General features: G+C 35.5%; 1 protein-coding gene across 1 annotated transcript in view; it reads right to left on the reverse strand.

Annotated features, from left to right (window-relative positions):
* Positions 1-18074, reverse strand: part of EIF3H (eukaryotic translation initiation factor 3 subunit H) — a 95440-nt gene that overhangs the window by 52372 nt on the left and 24994 nt on the right. The gene's annotated exons all lie outside the window — the stretch shown is intronic.

Consider the following 18074-nt stretch of genomic DNA (forward strand, 5'->3'; position numbering starts at 1 on the left):
ACCCCTTTTTACTCAGAAGACATCACATTTCTCTCATCTATCCCTCTCTTCATTCTCACTACCAATTCTCTGATCTTCCTGTACTCCACTATCTTTTCTTAAAACAGATATAAACATTGTCATAATAATCACAAAAGGCCTTCATAGTTGCCCACTGTCAATGTTATAAAGGCCATACTGTTGAACAAAAGGAGCGGAAATAACACACACTATGTTACAGGTATCAACGGTCTTCATTTTACAAATGAGGAAACCGAAGCACTAACTTTTACAGACCCTGCATCACTTTGTGTCTCTGGTCACCCAGCGGCTCTATTTCCAAAAGGCTCCCCACCACCTGGCTCCGCCCCCTCCCCAGTTTTGAGAAATCTTAATCTCTCATGGCAATTCCTACTTCTTTAGTGCTGTTTACCCCTAAACATCATTGATTTAAGATTTTTCCCACTGACTGATAAAAGACATTTTATCAGTAATATAGGACGTATATCTATTAAGAATTTAATATAAATTTTACCTACACACATTTGTATGTTATATAAATGAGTTATAGGTCCACCATTCTTAAGTCACCCAACTGTATCATTTTATAGATTACAAAAATCATATTGATTTAATGACACTGATTTACATTTCCACCCACTTTACAGTTCTATTTCCCAACTTTTGTCACCAGTAACACTGCACATTTGATGCCTCTAAATTCCACAAACTTTTTCCCTTTAAATTTCACAAAAAACTGCTAATTTAAATGAACACACAGGTGCTCTAATTATTCATTCTCTTGTAAAGGTAAGGATCCTGAATCAATTGCAAATGACAATGTAGATTTTTTTCTAATGGCAATAATGAAGTAAAATATGAAGTATTTTAAGAATCTTTTTTTTTTAATTTTAGAAAAAGTGCACACACGTGCCAAGCAGGGCAGAGGATCTTAAACAGGTCCATAAGCTCAGCGCAGAGCCCCAGGTGGGCCTCCATCCCAGAACTCTGGGATCTTGACCTGAGCCCAAATCAGGAGTCCTCACTCAATGCTCAACCAACTGAGCCACCAAGGCTCAGGTTTTAACAATCTTAAATAGCCACTGATAATCTGGCCCTGAAACAGGACCTGCTTAACTTCCTAGAGAAAAGAGAATACTCATCCCGGTAGGGTAGTGGCAAAAGCAGCTGAAACAAAAGATTAAAGCCAACTGTCAATCTCCTGAAGTTCTTAAAGAATCCTCTTCACTCTTTAGCTACCATTTAGCAAAAACACCAATGGTCAAATCCAAGTATGGCTTACTGTTCTAGTTTCTAGTGGATCAACCAACATTCTTTTTAAAAACAGAAGGAAAAAAACCCAAAGATTTAGACAGATAAAGGAACTCAGAAAGGCATCCATAAGTAAAACTGTCATCCAATATGGAAGTTAAATTTAGCATGTTTAGGATTCAGAGTCTACTTTGAATGCAAAGGCCAGGTTAAACATAACACTGGTACTTTTAAACACCTTTTTTGAGAAATGGGAAGGGATTTTTCTATCACTGCTAATTTACTTAGAATTATATGCTTTCCCAAGTTAAGTTCAGCCTTCTAAACATAGGGTATGCTGAAAACATTCAACTGGTACCTTTAATCATAAAATAAGACTTCTGGTCTAAATTTATTTTGTTAAATTGCTTTAATCAGTATTCCTTCAAAGCTACGAAGAAAAAAATACTTTTTTCTAAATATGTTAAAATTAGGGAAGAATATATGGCCTAATCACAAACAAAATTAAAACAAAGGAAACTAAAACAAATTTATCACACCATTGAAACACTGTTAAACTGTTCCACTCACTACTACATGATCAAGCTTAACTACTTCAGCTTTGTAAGCAATTCACAAACTTCCATTCTAGCCATTCAACAAAGATTTTACTATTTGCCACACGCCACTGCTCTACCTTCAAAGGAAACATTAGATCAATGAACAACCAGATCGGTAAAAGTAAATAATAATAATTGTAAAGATAATTAAGATATAGTCTGACAGTCCTCATAATATTTATTAATTAATTATGCTTTTCTTTACATACTCCAGAAATTCTTTGGTACTCCTCTGATTGGGAGGTGGAACTCCCCTCCTCTTGAGTATGGGCTGGACTTCTGATTCATTCTAGGGGAAACAGTCACTGTTTTCAGTGGAGAAACCTGATTGTCACCACCTAAACCAAATAACCAAGGTTAATATCACCAACACTAAGACAAGTTGAGTTAATGTGCCCCCTGGTATGATGAGAAGGGCACTTCACGTGTATTCTTCCTCAAAATCCAAAATCTTAATCTGATCATCTTTTCGTAAATGTCAACGTCAGGAAAAACAAGGGAAAGATAAAGATTGGAGAAGACTAAAGAGACATGACAACTATAGGCACATGGTATCCTGGGTCGAATCCTAGAACAGAAAACACGAGGAAAACTGAAGAGATCTAAATAAAATCTACAGTTTAGTTTATTACACCAACTTTTAGTTTTGGTAAATGCACCATGGTTATAGAAGATGTTAATATTAAGGGAAACTGGATGAAGTGTATACGAGAACTCTTTGCAACTGAAATTATTTCAAATTAAGAGGCTTAATTAAATATATAAAAGTCTAATAAGTATTACCAGGGAATAAGCATATGACCTATGAGAGCATGCAGCCAGGCTCTGTCTCAGGGATGTATGTATGGGATCTGAGGAGAATGTCTAACCTGAGTCCTGAAATATAAGAAGTTACTTCAGCTAGGGTGGTAAAAGAGATTGAGAGAACAGGATAATCTACTATCCAGAAACAAGACAGAGATTTGGTTTGGGTAGGAAACAAGTGGTTTAATACAGCTGGCCTAACGGGGGGAGGGTAAGAGGTCAGAGAGAGAAGAAGCCACCTATATATCTTCAAGCACCAGCTCAAATCCCACTGTTCAAACTAGTGCTGAGGGGACTTCCTCTTCTGAAACCTTTTCCTATACCAGCCACCATGTATTGCCTGGGAAAAGCACAGAACTTAAACAGCCATTCATTAAACAGTCATAGGGATTAAATGAATGAATGCCAAGTGCCCAACACAATGCTTAGCACATGACAAGTGCTCAATAAGGAATTACAATGGGGCTGACATGAACAATAATGGTAATGATGACGATGATGACAACATTCTCCCCATTGTCAACTTTCAAGGTTTTACTTTCCCAGTTAAAAAAGGGAAAAAGAAAGTTCCATACTGTTATGTTCTTACTGATTGCTAGTGAAAAATATCTATTTTACTAACAGATAAAAAAAATACTGGATGTACAGTTGCTGTTTTATTCCACACCCTGAAGAGTAAGGTTAGTCAACAAATATGAAGAGAGACCAAATAAAAGTTTAAAAACAACTGCATAGGGATGCCTGGGTGGCTCAGTCAGTTAAGCATCTAACTTCGGCTCAGGTCATGATCTTCCAGTTCGTGGGTTTGAGGCCCGCATCGGGCTGACAGCTAGCTCAGAGCCTGGAGTCTATCTCTGGATCCTGTGTCTGTCTGTCTGTCTCTGTCTCTGTCTCTCTCTGTCCATCCCCTGCTCATGCTCTCTCTCTCAAAAATAAATTTTAAAAAAATTTAAAAAAAAGAACTGCATAAAAGAAACCAAAGGAGGTCCCTAAAGCCTCAACATATCCTATTTTTTTAACTTTAAGAATTTAAAAATTGAAATGTTTTAAACATCCAAGAAAGAAACATAGAAGCTATTTAAGGCTATTTTTAAGCAAAGTATTTCAACCATTTTTTTCTTCACCTCTTACTTCTCAGATTGTATGCCAGTGTGTACCTGTCACATTGGTCATATACTCTAGGACCGTGGTCTATGTATATTTAACCCAGATGTAGACCTCTGGAGAGTACCTTTGTATAAAAGGCACTGTACAGTGGAAACAAACTATGTCAATAACACTCTGTAGCATCACAAATGGGAACTGTTCACTGTTGCTTTCAAATATTCCTGACATGGAAGTGCTGATGAGCTACAAGGAATGTTCTCCAACATCTAATTCAGACTCAGAGAAAGATCTTAACCTACCCGTATGAATTTAGATACCCAAGAGTATGTCCAAGGTGGTATAGTATACAAGCAAAGCAAAATTTTCATCTGATCCATGTGAAAAATTACATAGTAAGGAACATGACAGATAACATTCACACATGCTGTTTAAATATTAAACAATATATATTTAAACAAATACGATATAAGGAGGAAAGTTATTCAAGCTGTTTCTTCCAAGAGAGAAACTCTGATTTTTCAACCAAAACATTTTATGTTCTAATTTTTCCTTAAGTTATACAGATTTCCAAGATAATATGATAATTAAAAAAGGATGTCAAACACCACCTTACCAAGAGATCAAAGTTAGCATTACCAGTGGGGGCGTGTGGGTATCCTTCTAACTTCTAATAGAATGTAATGAGAAGGGCACTTTATCGCTGTGGGGTTTTCCCTCAAAACCTATAACTCTAGTCTAACTGTAAAAACATATCGAACAAACTCAAACTGAGGGACGTTCTACAGAACACTTAAACAGTATGCCTCAAAGTCACCCCAATCATGAGAAACAAAAAAAGATTGAGAAATGGTCACAGACCAGAGGGGACTAACAGGACATGACTAAATGCAGTGTGGGATTATGAGCTGGATCCCAAAAACTGAAGGACATTATAAAGGAAAAAACTGGTGAAAGCTGGATAAAATCTGTAATTAACAATAATGTATCTTACGTGCCTTGGTTTCTTAATTAGATTAATATACCGCAGTAATATAAGATGATAACTCAGGGGAAGCCTGGTTGAGGGCTACAGAGGAGCTCTCTGCACAATCTCTGAAACTTCTTAGTATATCGAAAATCATTCCAAGATGGAAAATTTAATAATAAATAAAGACTGCAGACTAACTTCAGGTTTTATATTTATGAAGGTTATCTGTAGCCATGGATAAACTTTCTTGGAATAAACACTATCACCAATGAAACCAATCACAAAGCTATGCTTCCATAAATATTTCAAACGCAATAACTAAAAGTCCTGATTAGGTCACAGAATTACAAAGAACATGATAATCATCAATTCAACTAGATTGATGCATACACTTAAAAATCTTCAATTCAACAGCCTCTTGCTGCTTAATTAATAAAACCCAAACTCCTACAAGGCTCTCAATGACACAGCCCCTGGTTTCTCGTTTAGCAGGATTTACCCAGGCTCACTAGCTTTTGGAGAGTCGCTGCACAATGCTAAGCTCATTTCCACTTCAGGTGTGGTCTTTGCACTTGGTTTTCCTCTACTCCAGGCTTTTCACCCAGCTAGCTCCTTCTTCTCCTTCACCTCAACTGAATACACTTTATCCTTCAGCTGAATTTACCTCCATATCAGAGATGCTTTGCAGAGGCCTGTTTAAGGTAGGACACCACCCATTAATCTCACATTGACTATTCCAAACAACGTACGTAGTTACAAAATGGACCAAACATCTCTCTGAATTGAAAAATCTTATTTAATATTTTAGTAATGCTAAATATAGTAAGTGCAGGAAAAGGCTTACATTTACTATCCCCACTGCTCTATCAAACATACCATTACCACAGAACCAGAGCTTTTTACAAACTATGCAAGAAGGAAAGCATGACAGTTAAGAAATTTAATTTTAGAATGTCAGATATTAAAGTTATTTGGTACCTGAAGTCAAAGCCTCAAAATGTGTATACACCCTTGATCTCAATCATCTGCCATTTCTTCCATCTCTCCAGTATTCGCTTTTTTATTCTTATTCCTACTGCCCATATTTCATTCAAACCTTCATTATCCATCTGTTTTTCCTGCCTCTGGCCATAAAATACTGATTTTATACTATCATACCTCTGCTGGGGAACCTAGAATGATTCACGGCTGCTTCATGTCTATGTTTCTTTTTCAAGTATTCAAGGTTTTTCATAATCTGACCCTATCTATTATTTCATACTATTCCCCCGAAATAAGTTTTTGCTCTGACATTCTCATCTTTAAGCCTGTTATCACATGCTTGTTCCTGCCTCTCTGCTTCTTATATGAGTTCATCCTCCCTGAATCAGTGAGTCACATAGCCTTAAAACTTACAAGTACCTCCCCGTTTCCCAAAAATAAGAATGTTACAAACTTCTGGTAAGCAACTCTACCTATGGTCACATCTTTTTCTTATTTTTAATACTTTGCTCCTTTATCTTATCAGGGAAAAGAAAAAGGCTGTTCACTGCCAAAGGCAAATCAGATATATTAAAAGAAGACCATTATATTCTTAAGTGTTCTTAACCAGGCTTTAAAAAGTTACACTGGGACATAGAAACTCCAAGCTAAATCACAACAGTTGTAAGAGTATTAAAAAATCAAAACAGTGAAAATTAATGAATACATGTACAAAGCATTTTAAATGTAAATTTCCAAAATAGTACTTAATGATTATTATATATTAAGCTAAGAATAACAATATCTTAAATTACCTCATCATCCCTGTCCTCCCCCTTTACTAGTCAAAATGAGTATTTCTTTTCCCAACCCAAAAGATTTGCTTAAATACATAAGATACCATTAAACACCTATGAAAGACTATTTCTACAGTAAAGAAAATTAGTAGATGGAAAGTCTGTTGACTGTGATGAGGAAAAATTTCTTTCATCTGTATTAGACTTAAAGTTTAAAATCTCAAGTTCAAAGACAAAGCAAGATAATTTATCAAACAAAGTAAACTCTGTGATTATTATATAATTCATTCATTATGGGTGAAGTAGTTAAATCTTTCCATAAATTCTCAAAGATGTCCATCAAAACCACTTTAATACCAGCTTAAGGAAAACTGATAGCAGTACCATATTCCCAAAGCATGAAACATAGATTTTAAATGCACATATTTATATCAAACAATAATTAACTGAATTATGCCAAATGTCCTTATAGTACTCCACTACGAAATATGATAAATAAAAGTGTAATTATGATCCAAGCAAAAAGCTAAAGAGAAGCAAGGTCGGATGAACCTGATATTCAACTGCTATACTTTCAAGCTTTTAATCTTGTATTTAACAGGTTTTCTCATTCTATGGCTCGCCTCGCTGTTGAACTTGCACTTCCCTAGAATTTTGGCTTGGGTAGTCTTTCTTTTAAAAAAAAAAAAAAATTCTCTTCACAGTTAAAGAAATTATGGTCTAAATCACAAAGATGACAAGAAACCTTAGCAATTTAAATAGACAAGCCTTGAAATAATATTGTGATCAAAGTATCAAGCAGCCTAATAAAACCCAGGTGGCTCAGGCTTATCATATATGGTACTCATTACCACAATTGCACTATTTAATCTACTTCCTGGTGTCAACAAAAACTTTCTGTTATTAATTCCCCCCAGTTATGGATCTGCTTAAGTTACTGCAGTTTTCTGATAAGACAAGTCTTTGTCCAAAAGAATTTAAAAAGAGAGAGCGGTCTCATTTTAAATGTCTTAGAACTGGAGCCATGGTTGGTAAAACCACAGAAACCACGGTGGCTTTGTATTATTAGTCATCTATATAAGTATATGTTAATTCCTAAGAAGGTACCAGATGACTCAGGACTAAGGCAGTTTTATAAGGGCTCACATGTTTACATCAAAAAGGTAACCATATGCACATAAAAAGAACTGTTTACAAGTTATAAACCTCAGATTCAAATAAGAGATTTATCCATTGACAAAGGTACACAGGTTAGATTCTACTTGTCAGTTCCTCTCACCCATACAAAACCTCTCCATCATTTGTATGGTGCTGTCAGTTGTAACTTGTAGGATTTTGAAGCTATTTTCCTATCTTTAGGTCTTACTGACTTTTTCAAAAGTACTTAAATGTTTCTCAGGAAACACATCTTATAGCATAATGTTTCCAGGAAAATTCCATTTTGGTACAGTGAACATACTAGGATTATTACGTCTACCTCTACAGTGGTACCAAACACCAAGGAGCAAAAAGATGATATCCAAAGATAAAGAATAAGAAAAGGGTAACATGATCATCATTACAGTCCCTGGATTTCCTAGTTGGTCTCAACCACAGGTACACACCATGACATCAAAAAGGTGAACTGTGACCGCTGCACATGGTGCACACCTCCAGTTTACAGACAGCTGGTCGTACTAGTTACAAAGGAAAACCACTAACTGCTCAGTGTTCCATGAGTGGCACCCAGTGTTCACATAGATTCCTTACAACTAACTGCTCCATTTCTTTTCCATGTTCTCTTGTCTTTCATTCCGCTTGTGCAGATGGCAATTACAGCAGATTGGAAACATTGCACAACATACCACTTAACAATGCTGTGTACTCAGTAAAGAAGGAAATTCACATGACAGTCTTTATCACTGCTGTCTGTTTAAGTCATCTGCAAAGAAGCAATGTATTCTGTAAGTTTTCCTGTGTCAGTCAACATTGATTTCCTAAGTCAAATTAAACCATCTCTATTCAACCTATTGTTTGGAACTGCATTCAGTGGCATTTAATAAGAACACATTTTCCTTCCTTAATCTACCCAGATTAACCTATACTTCATTACTTTCTTCATTCCATGTAACAAAATATTAGAAGCTGTGCTCTCAGTGTTTAAATGAGTTTCCAGTGTCTGAGCTGAATGTATATATTAAACCATCATTAACTTTCTATTGACCTGAAGATTAGAATTGCCCTTTATTTTTATTTAATTCTGAGTGTACGTATACAAACTTGGGAAACTTTCTGATGTTCAGTGTTAAATTCAACAATCATTTGATTCCATGAGTGCTGACAGTAACTGATAACACCAAGAAGGAAACTTTTAAGTAAAGATGTCATGCTTACAAGTCACAAATGCAGGCACCTGTATCATTCATTCATAGTGATTTGACAAAATACTCAGATTACTGACAACCCTCCCAAATTGTAGTGGATTACACATTTTCATCTTGGGGTTTCTAATTCTGATGTTGCCACTAATTTTAAAGTTGGGCCTCACTGAGCCTCAGTTTCCCATCTGTTAAAAGAATTACAAAGTTCCTGTTGTGATCCACTCTGCAAATGTGAAAACTGAGGCAGGAGAGGACCACGACGTCAATCAGTAGTTAGGCAGAACTTCACCAAAACTCTAGCCAGAACTCAGTCCAAATGTCCTTCTTTTATCCCTTTCAGAAAAGTTTGCAAGATCTGTCTATGAATGATGTTAGGAATTCTCTCACCTAAAACTCTAATGGTATGCATGTATACACACATCATTTCCATATATGCAGAACTGGCTACATTATTTTTTACCAGGCTCCCCACAGGACTAAGAGACAATTCAAAAGAAACTCAAGCCTGGATTCTGACAAAACATGAGTCTCACTGTTAGTTATGTCAAATATCTCCTAAAGGAGCACAGAAATAACCCAGATATGGCTTACAGAGATCTTAATATTTCACATTGTGTTCTTACCATCCCATTCCTCCTGTGATCACCAGAGAAAATGGCTAACACTCTTCATAAAACCTTTCACTCTCTTCTAGCACTAAATTTTTTTAGTGTTTTGTCTTGACTGACTACATTTTCAGGGCAGGAGTGGTGATGGGAGTGACAGAAGAAGAAATTTTAAAACGAAGAAGAAGGAACTCACATTACCAAAAGTCTTGGTAAGACTTTTAAAACCACGTGCATTTATTTACAGATTAAATTACTGACGGAAAAACTTTTGTCTAAAATTTTGGGAGTCACTACTAAATGAGATTAAAAACAAAAATAAATTTCTACCATGAAAGTAAAAAATACATGATGATTTATAAATTTTTAGGAACAAAATTATTGTAACAAAGCAACAGAATCTCAGAATTGCAAACTTGGAGAATATACATACAGATTTGCAGATACATACTGGTAAACCCAAAACATTCTCCAACCATACAAAAATGTCTTCTGGATACTTTCACCTGAATAGCAACATAGTCTAGACTTCACACTAATAATCTAATTCCCTAAAATAATGTACTAACAAATCTTCCCACGCTTCCAGTCAAACATACTGCTTAGAATAGTTAAGTTCTTTAAACAAAGATCACTTCAGAAAACATCATTGATAGAGAAATGGGTACACAACACCAATGGAAATGCCTGGCATGTAGTTCCCAATGAAATATTTGATGAATGAATAACAAAAAAAAAAAAAAAGGAAATGTAAAGGAGAAGGTACAGTGAGAGCAGATGAGCCTGGACGCCCCCGGGGCTTGAGGACACTGCGGTTGCTGCGGTTCTCAGCAGCTGCTGTTGAGTCCAAAGAGCCCCACCTACTCTGTGCTGCGACTCCTACAGCCACTGTTGCTAGTGGAAGAGTCCAGCCATCAAAAACTTCCTCTCTGAGATCAGCACTATCCAGTTCTACAAAACAAGCATCAGATAGATCTATTGCTGTAAAGACCACTGGAATAATTTTGTGATCTTCTCACCAATCAAGCAGGGAAGAAAGGTTGCCTATACAGTATACTAAAATGTCTGTAGGTTCAACGTTAGAGAAAACAAAGGGTGAGTGTGTGTGGGAGTGAAGGCAGTGGGAAAATGGAGGGCTGCATTATAAACCTATACCGCTATGGTTACTTAGGCCAAAATAAAGATTGCCTTTGTTTTCTTTTTTCTATTTTTTGGGTTTATTTTTGAGAGAGAGAGACAGCCAGACAGACAGAGCGTGAGTGGGGAAGGAACAGAGAGGGAGACACAGAATCCACAGCAGAGCCTGACTCAGGGCTCAAACCCATGAACTGTGAGCTCATGACCAGCCGAAGCCAGACGCTTAACCGACTGAGCCACCCAGGTGTCCTGCCTTTGTTTTCAAATATATTAGAAAGCACCTCAAATGCACGCAGTGAAAATTACTACTTTAAAAAAAAAAAGCAGCAAATAACCGTCAGGGGGGGAAGAGATAAAGGTATGAAAACCACTCTGACAGTGGTAAAACGTAAGCCATGAAGAGTCATTGCAAATGGATAAAAGCTTCAAGATCTATGAAAACTTCACTAGAGAGCTGAACATAAAGCAGAGCATGGCATGATTAAGATACCACTCTTTTAATATAAAGGGCAGTTTGAAAAACTCAGCATTAGCATCAAATCCAATTATAATTAATCTATCAATCTATGAAACTTGCAGGTCAGGTAATATATTGAACTGGAGCAGGAAGCTAGTCAGCACTTCTAGGCAAGATAGGAAGCAAGCCTGAATCGTGTTGCTTAGGATGGTTTTTGGAAAAACAGAAAGAACAAGGATCTTCGGTTACACACTGTAACTGTAGCTTTTTGACATTTTAATTAATGCCAAAACAGTTCATTTTTAATGGCTACTGCCTTAAAGTTTAGTAATAAATTCAAATATCTATATCTAAAGTTGTTGTGGTTCAAAACTAAGACAATTTTTATTTAATTAAAATGTAAACCACTGGGAATAGTAATTTAAGGATTACACTTTTAGACTTGGAAAACTCAGGAATTTTAAATACTATTTAAGTACTGTATCCACCTGTAATTTTCAAATCTTAAAGTATTACTTTAAGTCTGCACAAAATTTGAACACGTTTTACTTGGCTTCTTTCCAAACCATAGCACTTACACTTTAGGGACCAAGGGAGGGTATAGTGTAAAGCACTTTAATTTCTTTAAGCAGAAAAATCTTTTACCTTGACCACATTTTCAATAGTATATATCCTTCCATACATAAGAGTTCCTCACTCATTTAAAAGGGGGGGAAACCCTAAATTTTAAAACATTAAATAAATGCAAAAAATTTCTTCAAACTTTTAAAATGAAGCTAGACTTTATCCTTATTCTTATATTTAATATTCCGAAACATCCAAACTAAACAAAGAAAAAAAGCATAAAAGCATTGGGATCGAAACTTCACATTTGGATGGTATGGTTCATATTCTAATCACTCTAGTAAACCAAAGACTAAACCTATAAAGTAAGATTCTCGAGTTAGTTTCAAATCACAAACCACAGGCTTTCTGAGCAATCAAAATAATTTGAGTAAGCAATAACCTAAAGTTCATTGCCCTGAATATTCAGTGATAAGCCATTAAATGTGAATGGTTTAACATTTTCAAAATACTACCATGAATAACAACAAAGAGATCAGTACCCAGGAGAATTAAATCATAAGTCAGTGTACACATTCTCTCTAGTTACCTACCTACACACTGTTTCATTTAAAATGAAATACATAGGAAATGTTTTTATTAAATATTTGAAATTAATTAAATAACAAATTTAAACATGTATTAAATATTTTAAATACAGCTAAATGCAGCATGGGTCCCAGATTTCTATTAACAAAACACTAAACTATCATCAGGTGTCCTTCATGTACCAGAAGAGCCTAGATGTCAAAAATAGCCTCTGTACCTGGATATAAAACCAGCAACAAAATTTGGAAGACATTATCAAGGAATGTACAATAAAGATGCCAAACCAAATACATACTAGATAATTTGTTCTTTATTTCTAGAAATGCTTGTGTTATTTATGAGGGCCCAGAAATGTGAATAATTTAAAACAAATTCACAAGACACTAACATCCTTAAAAATTACTTAAAATACAAATAACACCCACCTACAAAATCAAACTTCACCTCTCCTGTGAAGTTATCCCCTCAAAAGGAATTAGTAGCTCATATCTGAGTGTTCCCATCACATTTTGTTGTTCCTCACTCTAGACTTTCATGTATTCTGTTTTACAATTCTTTACATTTTTCTCTCCCACTTAAAAATCTTTCAAAGCAGTAACCAGGATTTCCTATCTCTGGATCTTTTCTACCAACCATTCAATGTAATTTGCTCAATAAATGCTGAGATGAATTACTAAGAACTAATTTTTTTCTGAGATATTTGAAACATTTTATTATACCTCTTAATGATTTGAGGTCAGGAAGTAAACATGCTCCTACTTCTCCAGTAAGTTTCAAAACACTCCAGAACTGTCTGTATATATTTCCCATATCTGCACCAAGAAAAGCTCTTTGAAAAAAAGCAGTAAAAGAAATAGTTTCTTAAAAAATTAATCTGCCGAACAGATTACTGATTATTCACATAGACAGAAAACAATGCAAAATAATAAATATGTCTTGTCACAAAATGTCCCCATGTCTATAAAAAAAAAAAAAGTTTTTTCTATCCTGACTCAACTCTTCCCTGAGCTCAAAAGCAATACAAAGCCAAAACAGTAATTATGGAGGACGTTTCAAGCAGTTTTGCCCTGGGTGTGGGCTGCAGGCAACTAAGAAAGAGAAGGAAGGTGAGAGTTCAGGAAGCAAGTGATTAAGCAGAGATTTTCTCCAATGCAAACTACAGCTTAGTTATGTGGAAAGCGTTGTAAATAACTTAGCTATACAAAACCTACTCTCTGAACCCAGAGATACAAAAATAACACCTATGCAGTGAAAAATTACTCCCAACACATTTTATTGTAATTACATTTTTGCCAATTCGTATTTAGCCTTTGAAACATCTGTTTAATAGTCTACACCACTGCTTTTCTTCTGGAGGCTTAATGATAACAAAATAATTGTGCATAACAGTCTAAAGTAATATATCTTGCTCTAACACCAAACATGAGTAATAAAAAATAATTTTCAAGTACCTAAAAATGAACAAAAAAGGCAAAAGCTGTTTGTGTGTACATAATATCATGTCAATGTGTGGAATTACTTCAGAAATTATGCAGGCTGCACACGTTCATACTATCTGAGTAAGTTAGGCATCATTACATTCCCCTAACTGCATTTTAGTAGTACGACACAGTCTTCAGCTTCGTTTTTGAAAGAAACTTATCTGAAGTCCAAGAATCATCCTTTGGACTAACTTAAAGAGAGCGAAACAAAAATCTGTCCACCCCAAATATGAAAATTACGGATTTGGCTCTGATGCAGAAAAAAAAGTACGCTTCTTATATCACCTGCAATATTAAATTGATTTAGTCTGCTGAAAAACAAGACAGTGAGTTATTGGATCTGTGTTTAATTCAGTGCACTTTATAACATATTTAAGGAATTCAGTTGTATTAAACAGTATCTGAATCTTATCAGATGAAAATATTTTTCCCTTTTAGCAAGCCTCGGGTTGCATGTCTGAGAAAACAAATTAGTCTCCTTAGTTCTCCTAAGCTTGATAATAGTGCCCCCTAATGGGAATTTTAATATGAGCCTCTCCACTCAATTTTTAAAAAGCTTATGATCTAGTAAGAGCAAATTATCTCACTTTTAACCAGAAGGTCAATCCTGTAATACAAAAGTATATCAAGATTTAAGCCACTTAAAAGAAAGTTATCACATGTGGGGAAAAAATATGAATTCATGGAAAGAAACAAAAAAGAAAACGTCATGCCACAAGTTTTCTTGGTTTTGAATCATCCTACTGTAACATAATCCCAAGGTGGTATTAATCTCATAAAGTTAAATTCATAAAGAAATTATCCTTCAGCTATGTTTCTAGTCCTCAGTAAGTGAGCAATTAATATGTGCTAAGAAGATTGTACAGAGTCAGGAAAAAACTAGTTCAGAACTAAAGTTATTCAGTGTCACACAGATCCGAACATAGAGCTGGATTTCCACCCAAGTTTTCTGGTCTCATACCATCACCTGTCCGTATTACCGGAACACCTTGCTTTTGCAAGTACACGGTATACCACTTCGCTTTTACAAAAGACTGAATGAAAGAAACCCAAAGAGAATTTTCACTTTTACAAAAAATGGCGAAAAGCGAAAATAACCTTCAGTATTTGTTTTGCAGCGAACTGTGAGAGGCGGCACACAAGCCAAACAGCGAGAGTGGCCGCGCCAATCTTCCCCAGCACCAAGCCGCCGCCGGGGCTCAGAACTGTGTGAGCATCTGTGCTTTATCTTGATTTCTTCTGTGTATCCAATAGCAAGATGTTACTAAGGTATCAGAAAAGCCTGAGAGGTTATTTTTGGGGTCTGGAATGCTCAAAATCTTTTCCATATAAATTAATGCTAACTGCTTCTTCACTCTGTGACAAAGGTTTCATAAAAACACTCTACTTTTGCGGAAACCTGTACCTGGCTCACAAGTCTACAACTGTGAACTGAATGCCTTTCTTCCCTAGTATCTATAGACAGTTCCCCTAAACACCAACGGCTCAGTATGGGGGGCTGGGGAATGATGCATAGAATAAAGAAAAAACTACATTTTCTGATACTTTTCAGATGCACAAACACCCAATAATATCAGCATTCTTATTACAGTGCCCATAATACATTCTGAACTTAAGAGTCAATGTTAATAGCAGTATCTAGAAGGAATAAGCAACAAATAAAAAGTCATCTATTTATGATGTAGAGTACTATTACCTTATTCTTTAACCGTATGACAGAAAATAACAAAAAAGTATGTATCTGTGTGTGTATATATACACATATATACATTTGTATATATACATACATATACATATGTGTATATACATATATGAATATATACACATATATGAATCAGTATGTTTATATGTATATACCTGTGCATGTGTGTATACATGCATGTGTGTATATTTATACATGTACGCTTGTGTGTGTGTGTGTGTGTGTGTGTACATATATATATAAATGTAAGAAGTGGTCAGACTTTCTTAAGGGGCCAAATAGCTTAAAAAAAAAAAAAAATTCAGGTTTGTTGCCCATATGGTCTCTGTCACAACTACCCAACTATGCCACTATAGGAGGAACACAGCCACAGAAGAAAATATATAAATGAATGGGCATGGCAGTGTTCCAGTAAAACTTTACATGCAAAAGCAGACCCACAGATTGTAGCTTGCCAGCCCCTAATTTACAACATTTCACACTGGACCACAAATTAAACTCTCCACTTTACATGAGATGAGGCACCAAACAAAAACACAGAAACAAACACTTAAGCAACTCAAAATATGTAACCATTAAAATTATGAAATATTTAGTGAGGACTTTACTTCCATTAGGTAAAGGGCAGAAGAAATGATCTTTCCCTAAATATTAGTTTTAGTAGGCATAAAATAACAGAAAAATAGTAAGGAAAACAATGGATGTTTAGAAAGATTTAAAATTGGGGCACCTGGGTGGCTCGGTTGAGCATCAGCTTCAGCTCAGGTCATGATCTCGCAGTTTGTGGGTTCGAGCTCCGCGTCAGGCTGTATACTGACAGCTAGCTCAGAGCCTGAAGCCTGTCTTCAAAATCTGTATCTCCCTCTCTCTCTGACCCTCCCCTGCTCACGCTGTCTCTCTCTCAAAATAAAACATTTTTAAAATGTTTAATAAAAATAAAATAATCAATATGCAGGACAATTCTATTCCAGGACACATCCATATAATAAAAAAATCTAGCTTTTATCTAGGTATGATAAAAATCTAATGGTGACTATATACTAATGCCTGTTCATATAATTAAATGAATTATGTGAGAGAACCTAAAATTCAAACCTGACTATAAAAGGCTAGGCAGAAATATTAGGTATTATCTTATACTTTTCACACATCTAAGAGAAATGGCAAATCCTACCAGCTTCTAAAGATAAATCAATTATCCAAAAGGCAGATTTCAGACAAAAAAATAACGATGCTCCTCACTTTACACCCTTTAATCACTGGCTTCCTCTTCACTAAGTGTCCAAAAGCAACACCATATAGCAGGAAAATCATGGGACTTGGAACCAGACAGCCAAAGATTTCAATCCCTAGTCTATAAATCCCCAGTTAAATGATTTTGGACAAGTTCCCTTAGTGGGCATCAGTTTGCTAATTTAGAAAACAGAACTGATAAAACCTTTAAATGTGCAGAGTAACAACTAATTATAGGCAATGTACATACAGTACACAGCACACAACTCCCAGCAAATTTTTATTATTTGACGCTAAATTAAAATTTCCTTTCTCCATGTTGTTAGAATAGTTTTTAAAGAGCTTCTTAAAGTACATGTTAATGAAATAGCCTATTGGTCAATTACTTGAAAGTTCATAAGAGAAGTCAGCATCTAGTGTGATCAAGATCTAAAATTAATAATACATTTTGTTTTGTTATCTACCATAACTGCACTGAACATTATTTCTTGCGCATATTCTAAACTGAGGATTTTATAAGAGAAAATTAATTACTTAAGAAAACTATGCGACAACATGAACTCTTCAGGAATGAATTCCCAACTGTGCCACTAACACAGGAACTGAGTATGTCACTTTAGGTGAACCTCTCAGACTCCTCACTTGCAACCAAAAAGGAAAAAAAAAAAAACTATGTTAACAACCCTTTGTCTTCTCCTCTGGTCTTCCAGCTCTAAAAGAGTTACTACTGTAGGAGTGCTTGGGTAGCTCAGTTGGCTAAGCGTCCAACTCTTGATTTCGATTCAGGCCATGATTTCATGGTTCATGGGTTTAGGCCCTGCATCGGGCTCCATACAGACAACTCAGAGTCCGCCTGGGATTCTATCCCTCCTCTCTCACTGACCCTCCCTGGGGCTCATGTGCACGTGTACTTTCTCTCTGTAAATAAAGAAACAGTTAAATGTTTTTAATTAAAAATAAAAAAATAAAGAGTTATGGCTGCAATGTAATTAAGCATCACCAGATATGCTGGTGAAGAGAGACACTGATATGTCCTAATACTGCAGAGGAACTCCAACAGTAACCCGATCATATTACAGTCGTTCAGGTGTAACAAGGAGAGCTTGGCCAGCTTTAAAAAAAAAAAAAAAAAAGGCACAGACTGCACAAATACTCAGATGCCTAGAATAAAATAGCCCTGGTTAGTTTCTAAAGGTACTATTCAACGAGAAATTGATTTTTCAGACCAAATTACAATATCAAGATACTAACCTTAGCAAGATTATGTTTGGTGTCTATTATATATTCAAGGTACCATGAATATGTGAAATCTTTTTTTTAATATAACACAATTTATTTTTTTAACATATGCAATTATTTTCCATCATTTACAATACAGTAGTTACAATGACACTCCAAACAGAAAAGCAAAGTAAAAAATCAAAACACCAACTTTCATGTAATTAGACTTATACAGAAATTA

The sequence above is a fragment of the Suricata suricatta genome, chromosome 15, assembly GCF_006229205.1.
Source record: "Suricata suricatta isolate VVHF042 chromosome 15, meerkat_22Aug2017_6uvM2_HiC, whole genome shotgun sequence".
Taxonomy (NCBI): Eukaryota; Metazoa; Chordata; class Mammalia; order Carnivora; family Herpestidae; genus Suricata; species Suricata suricatta.